Source organism: Rhincodon typus, unplaced genomic scaffold, assembly GCF_021869965.1.
Source record: "Rhincodon typus isolate 14 unplaced genomic scaffold, sRhiTyp1.1 hic_rhity00002460, whole genome shotgun sequence".
Lineage (NCBI taxonomy): Eukaryota > Metazoa > Chordata > Chondrichthyes > Orectolobiformes > Rhincodontidae > Rhincodon > Rhincodon typus.
The window spans coordinates 10,564-25,000 of NW_025968098.1; the positions used below are offsets into that span (position 1 = coordinate 10,564).

At 38.8% G+C, this 14,437-nt stretch overlaps 1 long non-coding RNA gene across 1 annotated transcript; it reads right to left on the reverse strand.

Moving 5' to 3' along the window:
- Positions 1-6,025: 6,025 nt before the first annotated feature.
- On the reverse strand, positions 6,026-13,977 carry LOC125481516. Its single transcript, XR_007261373.1, has 2 exons — positions 8,873-13,977; positions 6,026-7,108 (listed from the first exon to the last, which is right to left on the reverse strand). It is a non-coding gene; the product is annotated as an uncharacterized LOC125481516 (long non-coding RNA).
- Between the last annotated feature and the right edge of the window lie 460 nt (positions 13,978-14,437).

A 14,437-nucleotide genomic window follows, 5' to 3' on the forward strand; every position in this document is an offset into this window, starting at 1 on the left:
ATGAACTAATCAAACTGTCAAAAAGCTGCAATTCTGCTCAAGGTCAAAATCGCAGTGGTCCATATATATAGCCACAAATAAACTTGTTTAAATACTCATCAGCTAATTTACAGAATAGGTGCAACAAGAGAAATGTTAGGTTAAAAGTTTCCATGACTTTGAATGGGTAATGGATCTTCAATTCATGATTGAGTGACAATGGAATATTTCAGTTTCTTTGTGAGATGAATGCATCAATTGCTTATCCATTGTTTGCTCAAAAGCTTTTTTTGTATTTCCATTGGCTTTGTACAAGATTCAAACGTAACCGCAGCTACAATGTTAAGGGGTTGATCCTAATGGGGCACAAATATTCTACAGAGTTCATCATTCAGCAATATGCATTTCTTGGTGTTGTCCATGGTTATCCCTCAAGGGGCTGGGCCTGCTCACAATCTGACAGAGCGAGAGGGTACAGGAAATGAAGGTCAAAAACAGAAAATTAATTTTAAAAAAGGGATAAATAGACTTACCAAATTTAAAAATACAGATGAATGAGCACATTTAGTGGAGGTAAATATTGCTGAGAGATGGGGAAGTAAAGCTTCTCCTGCAGCAAGCAGCTAATATTCAGATGAATGTTAAAGTTCCACATCACAATTTTAAGGGGAACAATGTGGTCTTCTGTGGTACCATAGCCAATGTCTTCATGGCAAAGGACAGAGATTTTGTGTGGAGCATAAACAGCAGCATAAATATTTCAAAGCAACGGTCTTATTTCTGTGCTATAAATTCTGCACATATTCAGGCTATTATTCACTGTCTTTTCTAAAAGTCATGAGATGAGGGTATCACTGGCTATACCAGCATTTATTGCCCAGACAGCAGTTAAGAATCACCCACAATGCTGTGGGTTTGGAGTTCCATGTAAGCCAGACAAGGTAAAGATGGCAATTTCCTTCCTTAAAGGGTATCAGTGAACCAGATGTTTTTGAGCAGGACATTACAGGGTTAACAGCACCTCTGGAACTGGAACACAGCAAGTGTGAACTCCAGGAGAGGAAAATGAGAGTGAAGAAAGGGCACCAAATTAATTATCAAAGCATTTCATACATCTACACCTTTAATTCTTTTTATAAAATCTTACAATATAAGTGGAGACTGTTCAGCCCATTGTACCTGTGCTGTAACTTAAAAATCTGAAAAGTAAAATCCAACTCATTTCTCATTGAGTTTAGACACTGGAGGGTTATCTAATCAAAAGGTGTGTAAGATGGTTGCGGGATTTGACAGAGTGGATACAGAGAAACTATTTCATATGGTAGGTGTATCCTGAACAAAACTCTAATCCAAACCAGTCGTTTGGGGAACACAAAACTCTAGCAGTACAGCGCTGAGTTTATAGTTGGACCAAAGTTTGAATTGTAATCTCTTTAGATGATGCAACTCATCAACTCTCATTAAGCATGTTTCTATTGATCTTGGCTAAGGCCACAGACACAGCATCATATAATAATGGAGTGTGTCTTCATACATCAAGGGGAAACTACCCTGGCAAACCTGCCTGTTCCAGCCAACTGTCTAAGGACATTGATGGTAGTGATGGAAGTTACTAAATTAATATGAACCAGCCCTGACCTTGTTCCTGCCAGAGGCAACACAGGAAGCAACCTGGCAGTAAAGGAAAACTACAACAATTAGTGTAAAAGCTTTAAAATAACCCTTTTCTGAGAAGAACATAACTTAATTAGTGATAGAATTTTCCTTCAGAATAAACAAGGAACATTGTGATTACCATAATTCAAATAAAGTCAGAGACAAAGAGGAAGAACATTTAGACTTGCATAACTGGACTGTTTACACAGCTCTACTCGGATTTATTCAGCAGTCAAGCTGCATTTCACATGCAGCTTGTTAAGTCCAACTCTCCTACACTGGCTTTTTGACAAGAGCACTGTAAATTCTTCACAAGGGCCTCATTGTCTAATAATATAAATGTGTTAACACTGTAAATTACAGTCCTCCTTCTCTCTTCCTGTGAGAACCAAGTACAAGACGTTATTTAGTTTGTAAAAAGACCTTGAGCTGTGTCAGACACAGGTGGTGAATCCAATTTTTGTTTCGCTTCTTTAAACCTCAGCAAATATTAAGACTGAAGCTCTCAACTAAGAATCATATTTGGTATCAGTGTTAGAAAATGCAAGTCTTATTTTAGGAATTGAGTGGAACCTAGCTTGATAATTTAATGCAATACAGGTAAAAAAACATTGCTTTGTGGATAGGCATCTTGTAGACAAAATGTCCACACCTTGTTCCAGTCGTTCACTGTTGTTCAAATGGCAGGAAGTTCTGACCAGTATTGATAGCTGGTACAGATTGATTAATTTGTCTGTTAGTAGAAGCTAGCCCTCCTGAAATTGCCTGCTATATTCACCTACAGAATGACAAGGGTGGTACTTTTGATTAACTGTGGAGCACTTTGAATAGCCTGAAAGTTCATAGGGTGTTTTGTAAAACTAAGTTCTCTCCTTCGACTTCTTCCACACCAGAAAGCATATAATTGGCACTCTACATGGATTGATTCAATTAAAATATGAAGTAATTATCAAATGAAATGATTCTTATAGATTTATACAAGAATTCATTACCTCTCACAGCTTGATGGTTGTTCTGAATTGTGAAAACACAAAATTCAAAATTATCCTTCTATAGGAAGGGTGTTATTAAACTGGAAAGGGTGCAGAAAAGATTCACAAGGATGTTACAGAGACTGGAGGGTTTGAGTTAAGGAGGGACTGGATAGCTGGGACTTTTTTTCTCTACAGCACAGGAGGCTAAGGGATGACCTTTGTAAAATCATGAGGGGCATGGATAAGGTGAATAGCCAAGATCCTTTCCCCATGGTAGGGGAGTCCAAAACTAGAGGGCATAGGTTTAAGGTGAGAGGGGAAACATTTATAAGGGACGTGAGGGTCTTTTTCACACAGTGGGTAGTACATGTATGGAACGAACTGCCTTGGGAAGTGGTAGAGTTACAACTTTTAAAAGACATTTGGACAGGTACATGAATAGGAAAGGTTTAGACTATATAGGCCAGTTGCAGGCAAATGGAGCTAGTTCAGTTTAGAAAGCCTGGTTGGTATAGACGAGTTGGACCAAGAGTCTGGTTCTGTGCTGTATGACCCTATAACTCTATAAACGAAAGCCCAAAAGTGGTTTATAACACACTGCACCAATGCAAAGTCTTCACCGAGGTTCCCTAACAATGCATGCTTTAATTTCCCATCACTGAACATAGCCTGTGTTTTTGCAGGGTGTCTTTACGAATACTGAGAATATGTGCATCTTGAAGGGACCAACACCTGTGCGTAGCCTGGAAAGCATTTTCCCCAATTGTTGCACAGGAGAGCACCTACTGATGGGGAAAACATTTAAATCTTACACCAACAATAATTCTAATCTGAATGATTAGAAATCCATATTTGTAAATATTAATTTTCAGTGCCACAGAGTTTGGTTGTTAGTTAAGATGACACATGCTGTTGAAAATTAAGTTACATGTGAAATTGACCAGTTTTGGTTGGTGGTGTGTTTAGTGCATACATACCAATTCTTCCAAGCCCTCATGGATTCCAATATCAAGTGTCCATGAGATATTGATCTCGTAAAGCATGTAAAGGAGCAAGGGAACACACATCAATTTTGAGACTTTCACCTTTAGCTGTACATGGACACCAGATGTTACTGTCCAATTTACTCCCCAATAACAGTAAAAGCTGTTAGCATAACTGCTATACCTACTGCAAAATCCAAGCTACGGCCATAACTTGAGGATTTTCTTAAAAGAACCTAGATTGAATTTGTTTTGCGCATGTTTAACATTTCAGCAAAATTCTGTGACGAAGTGAAAAGTGAAATGAAACTTTCATTCCCAGTTAGTGCTCTTCAACTTCAAGAATTGGCTTTCAACTTATTTCAGAAAAAGCTGCCACAAGATAGCTGTTCAGTGTTGACAGGGAACTTGACATGAGATTGCTCACAGCAGTGGTAAATCTACAGATAACAACAATGGAGAAAACCTAATAGTAATTTATTTATACCTTAATTCATGGATTCAGCAATAGCCAAAAACACATGGTACATTGATTAGATCTGATGTCCAGAGTGAAGGAGATTAAAGTTCACTCTAATGGCAAAGCTATTCCACTTGTATGAAGGTCAAAATGTTTTTGTTCTTTTTATTCCCTTGCGAGACTTGGACACCACTGGTTGGCCAGCATTTATTGCCCATTCCTTGTTGCCCTTGAGAAGGTGGTGGTGAGCTGCCTTCTTGAACCACTGCAGACGATATGCTGTAGGTAGACTAATATGCCTTTAGGGTTGGAATTCCAGGATTTTGACCCAGCAACAGTGAAGAACGGCAATATATTTCCAAGGCAGGATGCAGTGTGGCTTAGAGCGGAACTTGTAGGTAGGTGGTTGCATTCCCATTTGTCTGTTACCTTTGTCCTTCGAGATGGAAGCGATCATGTGATTGGAAGGTGCTGTCTGAGGATCTTTGTGCCTTGTAGATGGTAAACAGGCTTTGGAGAGTCAGGAGGTTGGTTAATTGCTGCGATGTTCCTAGCATCTTTACCTGTTATCATAGAATTCCTACAGTGTGGAAACAGGCCATTCTGCCCAAGAAGTCTACACTGACTACCCAAAGACCATCCCACCCAGACTCACCTCCCTACCCTATCTCTGTAACCCTGCATTTTCCACGACTAATCCACCTAACCTACACATCCCTGGACACTATGGGCAATTTAGCATGGTCGATCCACCTAACCTGCACATCTCTGGACTGTGGGAGGAAACCCACGCAGACTCCACACAGAGTCACCCAAGGGTGGAACTGAATCCAGTCCCTAGTGCTGTGAGGCAGCGGTGTTAACCACTGAGCCACGGTGTTGCTCCGGTTCTTGTAGCTGTTGTATTTATATAGCGAGTCCAGGTGAGCATCTGGTCAATGGCAATCCGCAGGTTGTTGAGAATGGGGGATTCAGTGATGATAATGCCAAAACTTTCAAAGGACAATGATGAGATTGTCTCTTATTGGAGACGTCATTGCCTGGCATTTGTGTGGAGTGAATGCTAATTGCCACTTTTCAGCCCAAGCCTGGATATTGTCCAGATCTTGTCACATTTGAACACGGACTGCTTCAGTATCAGAAAAATCGCAAATGGTGCTGAACAATATGCAGTCCTCGGCGAACATCCCTGCTTCTAACCTTATGATGGAGAGAAGGTCATTGATACAGCGCTGAAGATGTTTGGGCCTAAGATGCTACCTTGAGGAACCACTGCAGAGATGTCCTGGAGCTGAGATGACTGTTCTCCAACAACTACGACCATCTTCCTATGTGCCAGGTAGGACTCCAACTTGTTTTATAAATGCTCATTGAGCCATAATTAAAATCAGTCAGGAGAGATGGTGGCACAGCGTAATGTCACTGGACTAGCAATCCAGCAGCCCAAGCGAATGCTCTGGGCACGGAGAGTCAAATTTCACCACAGCAGCTGGTGGCATTTGAATTAATAGATAAGTGTGTAATATAAGGCTGGTGTGATTAAACTATCATCAATTGTTTCTAAACAAAAATGACTGATCAATGTCCTTTAGTGAAAGAAATCAATTGTCCTTATCTGGTTTGATCTTACACGTGACTCCAGATCCACAGCAACATGGTTGACTCTTAACTGCCCTCTGAAATGTTTTAATAAGTCACTTTGTTCAAGGGCAATTATTGACTGGTAACAAATGCCTGTCTCGCCAGAGATGGCCACATCCCATCAGAATATTAGAAAGAAGCTTTGAAAAACGTTGAAAATTATTTTAGATGGACAGTGTCAATGTGATCTCTCTCAGCTAACCAGGACTTGGTGTCAATGTAGGATGTAAACTCTGCTTCTCTAGAAGCAGAGAAGTTCAACAGTGGAATATGACACTATACAGATTTACTTCTTCAACCATTGACCACTTCGAATAACAAATAAAAGCCAGAACTGTAATATCACTTTATTTAAAGTTTTCTCTATATATTTTAATGCCAATCAGTATCAGACCAGTCTATCCCACAATATGGGTTTATAAACAAGTCATCATTAACTGGCACATATGCACCCTGACTACTATATCATATATACACATTTAACTATACAAAATACATACTAGTCAGGTCAGTTAACAGCAAAAGTCAAAACACTTTTACTCTCGTCACCAGTCATCCCGAACAGCACACCATCAACTCTGGTTTATGAACTCGAAATTCATCACTGTACAAGGTAAAAATGCATATTCAACACTTTTTGAAAACCTCTGGTATAGAATTGAAGTACAAGTACACTCTCTTAAAACTGGCAAACACAGGACCAAGGCCACAACAGGTCTTGGATTTTGCCAAATTTTGGGTTGGGGAATATTGGCAGTTTGGGCCAATTTGGGTTGATGGGTTTAAGGCTGCTTGGAGCATGGGAATAGATTGATACATAAGCAGCAAAATAGGTAAGTTTAGCACTACTCAGCACCTCGCCAAACTATTCTAGGTATGTTTATTTTACTAGAAAAAAATCCATGAAATTCTAAAGATGTTCAGCTGGTTTTGAGAGGGTGGACCTGTACATGATTCCAGTAAAGCAGTCCCACAGACTTCTACGATTATGGCTAAAACAAACACAATTGGCATCCCACAGCTTTGCAATAATGACTTACAAATGCTTTCCATTCTAGATAACGAAGGGACAATATTACTTACATCCATCTTTAATAATCAAATATCCCCCTCTGCTGGCTGATTTAGGAATCGTATTCTACTGTCATGATCAGACTCACTCAGTGGACTCCAAAACGGTGTAAAAAAATTAACAGGATATTACTTAACATGTACTTTTCTTAAGACTGTATCTTACTCAAGGGCCATAGAGTTTGTGGTGTGCCAGTTGGTTCAGGGATGACATTTAACCTCAGCAGGCTGTGACTGTTGGATCCAGACCCGAGCGCTTGGTGATGTTTAATTTATTCACATCTTCTGCACAGGTTGGATGGATGCCTACGGTAGATGACAGCTGAGAGTATGTAGCATTGCATCTGGAAAAAAAATGCAAGATTAAATCTTAATAAAATAGATATTTGGTAAAAGACAGATGAACAAAGAGGTACAGGCTTACAATGTGACAAAATTTACAGCACATAAACAGGCTATTCTGTTCCATGTAGATGAACATAAAAGTTAGGAGCATGAGAAAACCAACTGGCTCCTCTAGCCTGCTCCACCATTCAACAAGATCATGGCTGATCTGATTGCGGCCTCAGTTCCACATTCTCACCCATCCAAAATGCTCTACACAAGTTTCCTTCCACCTCACTTCTCACCCGTCAATATGTCTAATTTTTTGCTCCTTCATGTACATATTGACTGTCTTCATCCTTCCTTTAACAGTGAATTCTAGTAGCAAAGAACTTTTCCTATCTCCCTAGGTTTTCTCCTGGATTTGTTATATTGATATGGAGACACCTCTTTATTTACCATTGGGCCCCAAGCATGTACATATACACAGATATATCTTTACATGAGGGCACTATGTATGCCAAGAGCGACGAAGAGTGAATCTTGCATACTGAGGCTTTCAGACAGCTCTCGAAATGGGTAGGAAGGCTGGGACAAACCAACAATTAAAATTATTACTAAAATTTTGATCTAGTTTAAATAAAAGCACATGAAGTCTGGCACAAAGGAATTGTGTTCTTTATTCCTCCCAACAAGACTATAATTCTTCTCACAAAACAGCAACTATTCATTATAGGGAGCATCATAAACATATAATTTACTAATGACTCACGAAGAGGTAGATGAATGGGGTCTCTTAGGATCTATTAATTTTCTAAGTACATAAGGTGGTGCTAGAATGGCACTGCCTGAACCTATTGCATCACAGTTCTTTATTTGAAAAAACAAGTTGTTTTCTACGTCTCTTGCTCTTAGCATATATGATCCTGTGTAGGTTGAAGGTCAAATCTAGTGATTGGAATTGAATGGGTTTGAATGCTGAGATATCAGCAGAAAGGTGTATTATACTATCCTACAAGCCCTGCACTCCAAACATTTACACTTATATACTAGTCTGCACCCAGATTCCTGCATTTCCATAACTTGCATTTTCCAGGTTCTTAGTTTTCTGTGCATCATCAAATTAAATTCAAGCACTTTGAGCTCACTTTCAAATCATGTAATGGCTGTACCCACAGTTCTTTGGCAATCTCCTCTTTACATCCTTTACCTCCGCAGGTCACATCACTGCATTCCTTCATGCTATTTCTGTTCCACTATTTACAGGCATCTCTTACAGCCATTACCAATCTGCGTGCCATCGCTCATGTTGCCATCACCCTCCCACAATTTAAAAAAAAATCTGCAAAATTCCTTCACTTCATGTTTTTCCCTTTTCTGCTGATTAATGTCCACCAGTTTTCTCACCTTCAAAAAGGATTTCTGTTTATACAGGGCACCAGATAAATGCAATATGTTGCATAAAGTTTTGTTTGATAAATCCACAAGAAATTGCCTTGTCAGGCTATAGTGGAGGTTTGCAATAGTCTTAAATACAACTGATAAGCAGTGAAACTGAACTTAGCTGACTACAAAGCAGTAAAAGTACAGCAGCATCGTACTCTAAAGTTACATAAAGAAATAAAAGTGTGCACACCCGACAGACATAATTCAAATATGTACTAATAGTTATGAAAGCACTGTTTAGTTAAAGATCATACATGTAATAAAATATATAGTTTATGAAACATATGCTATTAAACCTACTTCTGTTATAAATAGAAACTAAATTCTTTTCATCTTACTTTATTCCCAGTGCAAATCCTTGAACGACCTCTCCAGCATTTGGTCCAATGAAATGAAGCCCTAGAATACGCTGGTCACCTTCACGTAAGCAAACCATCTTGATATAGCACTGGGTAGCATCCCGTTCAGCTACTGTAAATTCCAGCGGCTTGTAATACGCATGATAAACCTAACCAAAGAGAGGTCAAAATAATAGGATGATAGACTGAAACAACACATGCCCTATTTTTGTTTTATTTATAAATTATATGTGTGTTCATGCGTGCATGTGTATATAGCTATATGTACATTCCAAATATATAACTTCAGTATTGTTCATACAGTATAAATCGTGTTTTTCCTTTCTATTATTATTTGTTGCAAATTGTCGTGAGTGTAAGATGAAAAGCTTTGACAAAACATGTCTTTTTTCAGTAATACTCAAGTTCTATACTACCAAACAACTAACTTATATAATGGTTGCATACGTATGTGTGTAAATAGTCATAGTGATTCCCTGCAGTGTGGTACATACTGTATCTATGATTAAAGACAAAATGTCACATTCAGCGTTAGAGAGGAGGGGTTAATTGGCCCAGGAAGTACAGAAACAATGCAGTGGCCATTTTACGTTACATATTTTTATAATTCCATTATAGATTCTTACATTCACAAGTAATATCACACAGAACTATCCTGGTCATACTCCTAGCAGTGGTGCTGCTGCAGGCCCTTGACTAATGGAAGGGTATAATTACCGTGCATCAAGTTTGCATCAGCAGTCACCATAATAAGTGTTGGTATAAAAATTAAAATGGAAAAAATTGACAGCAAGTTCCTTTATATTTAATATTTTCAACAAATATTTCATACTAATGTGTCACAGTAAAGCAAGCAAAGTGTATATGTATGTACATGTAATTCGGTCACCTTTTAAAAACTATATTCTGTCCTTATTTTTGTATTTCCATTACAAATCCCTGTCCACATGTATAATGGCAACGGTTGTGTATACTTGTTACAGCTATCAGTATTGGAAATTGAATTTCACAGCCCGATTCCATGCTCTGTGAAAACAATCAATGATTGGCAGTTTATCTGGCATCAGGCTGCGAGGCAACCAATAATTTGGCAGGACTGTGGCAGGGGACCTGAGGATTGGCTCAGTGTTGGATGGTGATCAGTAGTGAGAAGGGGGTAAGTTCTAGGATACACAGCATTTGTTGAGGGATTCCATAAGTAGCAAAATGGGTTTGTGATTTTCCAAGGCATCAGTGTAGACACTGAAACTGATGTTTTATGATTTCTTTGTCCCCTTTGCCTGTCTGCCATTCCCTCAATTGAAAAAACAAACATACTAATTACTATCAACAAGTCACAGCCAGTAACTACAGCTTTCAAATTTGAACTTGTTTCCTTTTTAAATTGAGAAATGTAAATGAGGAAATACTGTGTGTGTCTGCATATGTGTGTGTGTCTAACAGCTGCTAAGAATTGGATTGTTGATAATTTCTGTTTGCCAACATAACAGATGATCACATGAGATAACTAGGGGCAGTTTTGTTTTAAAGTTCAACACATTTATTTTTGAAAGTTTGACTGAATTTAAATGAGGGAAGCACCTGGTTTGTCTGAGTTTAATGCATTTTTTTAAGTTTAAAGGACTGAAAAGTTACAAAAGGCATATATCTGCTCGGTGTCCCACCTTCTTCCTGTTACCAGCAGCCATAATTGGAAAGAAAAACCCTATTTTTTTTTTTTTTTTAAAAAGTGAAATAGAAAATAAACCCTAAAATTGTAAAAGTTTGTCCTCCATTCGGAAAAGCTTTTGAGTGGAGGCTGTAAGAATATTCCAACAAGACAACTGAGTGGTTCTAATGTATATGTGGAAATAGGAACCACTGAAAATACTGCTGACACATCAACTGCAGCTCAGAAAATTCACAGTCTGTACTGAATTATCATGTCCAAGAGCAGAGACTTGTGGGAGGTTGAAGCGTTCAGACAAAATTTTCAACAAAATGCCAATAAAATACACAAAGTTTACTCCAGTGTTCTCTTATTCCTCCATCTAACTATTCATCATGCGTTAAGTAACTGTTCAGTTTGTTGGTATGTAATGTGGATTAATCTTGCTTTCCTTTGTTGCGAATCCTCTCCATTTCCATCAGGTCTTTTTAGAAGGATATAGTTCAAAACAGGATGCAATAGTTCACATGATTCTTTTACACAATATCTGTATCAGTGGCTGGAGCCACATGTGAGATTATAACAATTTCTGTACTTTTACTCCTTTCTGATTAAACAACAGATGTCATTCCACTCACTCTGCCTCTACTAACTTTTCATTCCAATCACAACACTGGTGATGAAGATGGTTTGCCAAAACCTAAATTGATAATTGCTTTTGCCACTTTTGCTCATTACAACTTATCCAGTTAAATATTTGCATTCTTTTATCCAAGTACTTCAATTTAAGACACAAAAACAATGCCTCATTACCATCACCTACCGGGCAAGACAGATTCTCCTAAAATTTCAGGTATGAGCAAGCTTCATGCTCTTGTATGGCTTTAGGATTCTTATCCTTATCCCATGAAATGTCAAGTTGTTTCCTTTACAACACCTGTGCTAACGTGGAAGAACTACTGTGGTTAAACATAAAAACTAAAACTGCATTCCATCAATTTTTGCAACCTACAACATTCTGATCTATATTAAATGGAGCCTATTTTAACTTTTCTTTTTAAAACAGCTAGCATCTTTTTAAGCACACGAGCTTGCGAACATCATGGTACAAATTTCTTTATATCAGGGGCTTGGGTGCAACAGATTACATTCAGGCCTCCTGGCAGAATTGAAGTTGCAGTATTAATGGACTCAATCTCATATTTTTGAGGATCCAATTTCTTACACTTTGCTTTTCTACAATATCACTCAGATATCAGCTATGGCTTGGTACATAGAGTTTGAGTCCAGAAATCTGACCACATAAATCAGTCAGTGCTGTCGGTGTACTCCTGTTAAGGGTATTGCTTTTTGCGGGGAATGCTAAATGCAGGCCCTATCAACCCTGCCTCGTGGACATATTTCAGTGTAAGTGCAGGGCCATTCTCTCCACTGCCCTAGTCAATACTTATTCTTAACCAACATCACTGAAATAGATTTTCTAGCCATGACTACATTACTGTTTGTGGGACCTTGCGATATATAAATTGACTGCTGCATTTTGTACAATAGTGGCTGTATTTCTTCAGTACTTCCGTGCCTATGAACCGTTTTGGGACATCACGATGACACAAAAGGCACTTCCTTGTTTCTTAACCTCTCAAAGCTACATTTGACTTCAGGCCAGATGAAGTCTGCTCGTTCATGAAAACAGGCCTTCTTAGGTGTAGTGCATTTGGAAAGTCTCAGCTCCTAGTTGGCACAGGTCCAAAGCACTAAATTGCCTTCAATTCCTCAGTAGCTCAGTCTCACACAACGAAGCCACAAGAATGTCTGGCACATGAAACGGAAATATGGTGTTGACACTGTGAAGATGTTCCTTTCGGGGTGAGATTTTACCCTACGCTTAATCAGTTGCAAACCTCATTTACAAGTACTTAGTGATTACACATCGTACAAAAGTGAAAGCATCTTATTTCTCAGAACTGATCTTACTACTTAGTGGGGAAAAATCCCAAATGGTGTACAAAAGCAAGTAGGTTCTGGTAAACCTTGCTAAATTATTGGTTACGCCCCAGTTGAAGTCTTGTATTTAATTCTGTACCACACTTGAGGAAGAATTTCTTGAGAAGGTTGGATTGTTCTCTCCTCAAGAGATGGTTAAGGGAAGGCTTAGTGATAGCATTTCAGAACTGAGAGATTTTCATATATGCAGTACTGATTATTTCCACTGGTAGGAGGATCGATGACTGGAGAACATAAAAATATGATAATTGGCAAAAGAAGTAGGTGGAAAGGAAGAGTTTTTTAAAAATAATTAATTCAGCAAGTGGTTGTGATCTGCACTATACTGTTTAAAAGAAGTTGGTTCGTTGTCATCTTTCAAAAATAAATAACTTACAGTTGAAATGAGAAATAATTTGCAGGCTATGGGAAAGACCAGAAAGGGAAGACCTAACTGGCTAACTCTTCCAAAGTACAGGCAAGCTGGACTGAATGGCTTCCTTCCATGCTACAGGATTCAAGAACTATTCAGCAACATATATTCACTTTGTAAACCTCTGGAGGACAGACTGAGGCTCACACAATTTGGCATCTGAAGAATTTCTAATTCTGTTTATCCCTGTAGAAAAAAAAAGTTTTAAAATTAGAGCATTTTTGTTCCTCAAATATCCTGGCCCAGGTGCTGCAAGAACACAGATGCAGAAGCATGAGATATTGTCTGGTCCTTCCCTTAAACTGTCAATGCATGCCTTCAGATGTGAAACACTGAAGATTACTCAACTGCAGAGGGATCATATCTAAGTTCCATATTGTTCTCTCCCAAAATCATGTGTAAGTTCAGTTCCAAAAGAGTCCACTGGATGGCAATCATGACTTGGTAGAATATCTAGCTCCATAACCCAGTTGTGTAGGGACCAGTATCAAGGATGGGGTAATCTAAATCACAGCTTGGAGCATGATTCTGAACGTATATTGTTGAACAAACTTACTGAACTAACAAGAGACAACTACAATCTCACCAAAATGTAGTTCAATTTAAGTGATTCTGCCATCATTAAAATGTAATCTCCTCTAGGTAACTGAGAATCATTTACAGTGCTAAGAAAACATAAAATCTACTATCGTGTAAAATGTGCAATTCCAAAATTGTCAATTCAGCCCCGTTCCTTCATACTGGATTTAAGGTGCATCTTTCTTACACCTCTTCAACAAACTGCATCAGCAGAACTTTCCATTCTTCTCCCACTCAAGCGTTTAGCTAGCTTTTCCTTAAAAGCAACAACAAAACAATTAATAAGACAACAGTATTATGAAGACACTCCTTAAAACTCCTCTCTTTGGCCAAGCTTTGATCTTGAAAGTCACATGGGTGCAAACCAGGAGCCTCTGGATCACGTATCCGGGGTTAGGTGATGGCCGAGTGGTATTATCGCTAGACTATTAATCCAGGGACCCAGCTAACAATCTAGGGATCCAGGTTCAAATCCCACCATGACAGATGGGAATTTGAATTCAATAAAAATGCCTGGAATTAAGAATCTACTGATCACCAAAAAATCATTGTCAATTGTCGGAAAAACCTCTGGTTCACTAGAAGGAAATCTGCCATCACCACCTGATCTGGCCCGGATGTGACTTTAGACCCACAGCAATGTGGCTGATGCTCAACTGCCCTTTGAAATAGCCTGGCAAGCCATTCAGTTCTACCAATCACTACAAAGTCTCCAAGAAATGAAACAGGGCAGATCACCTGACATTGACCTAGGCACCAGAAAAGGCAACAGCAGAAACAGCCCAGTCAACCCTGCAAAGTCCTCCTCACTAACATCTGGGGGTTAGTGTCAAAATTGGCAGAGCTGTCTCAGACTAGACAAGCAACAGCTTGACATAGTCACACTCACAGCATCATACCT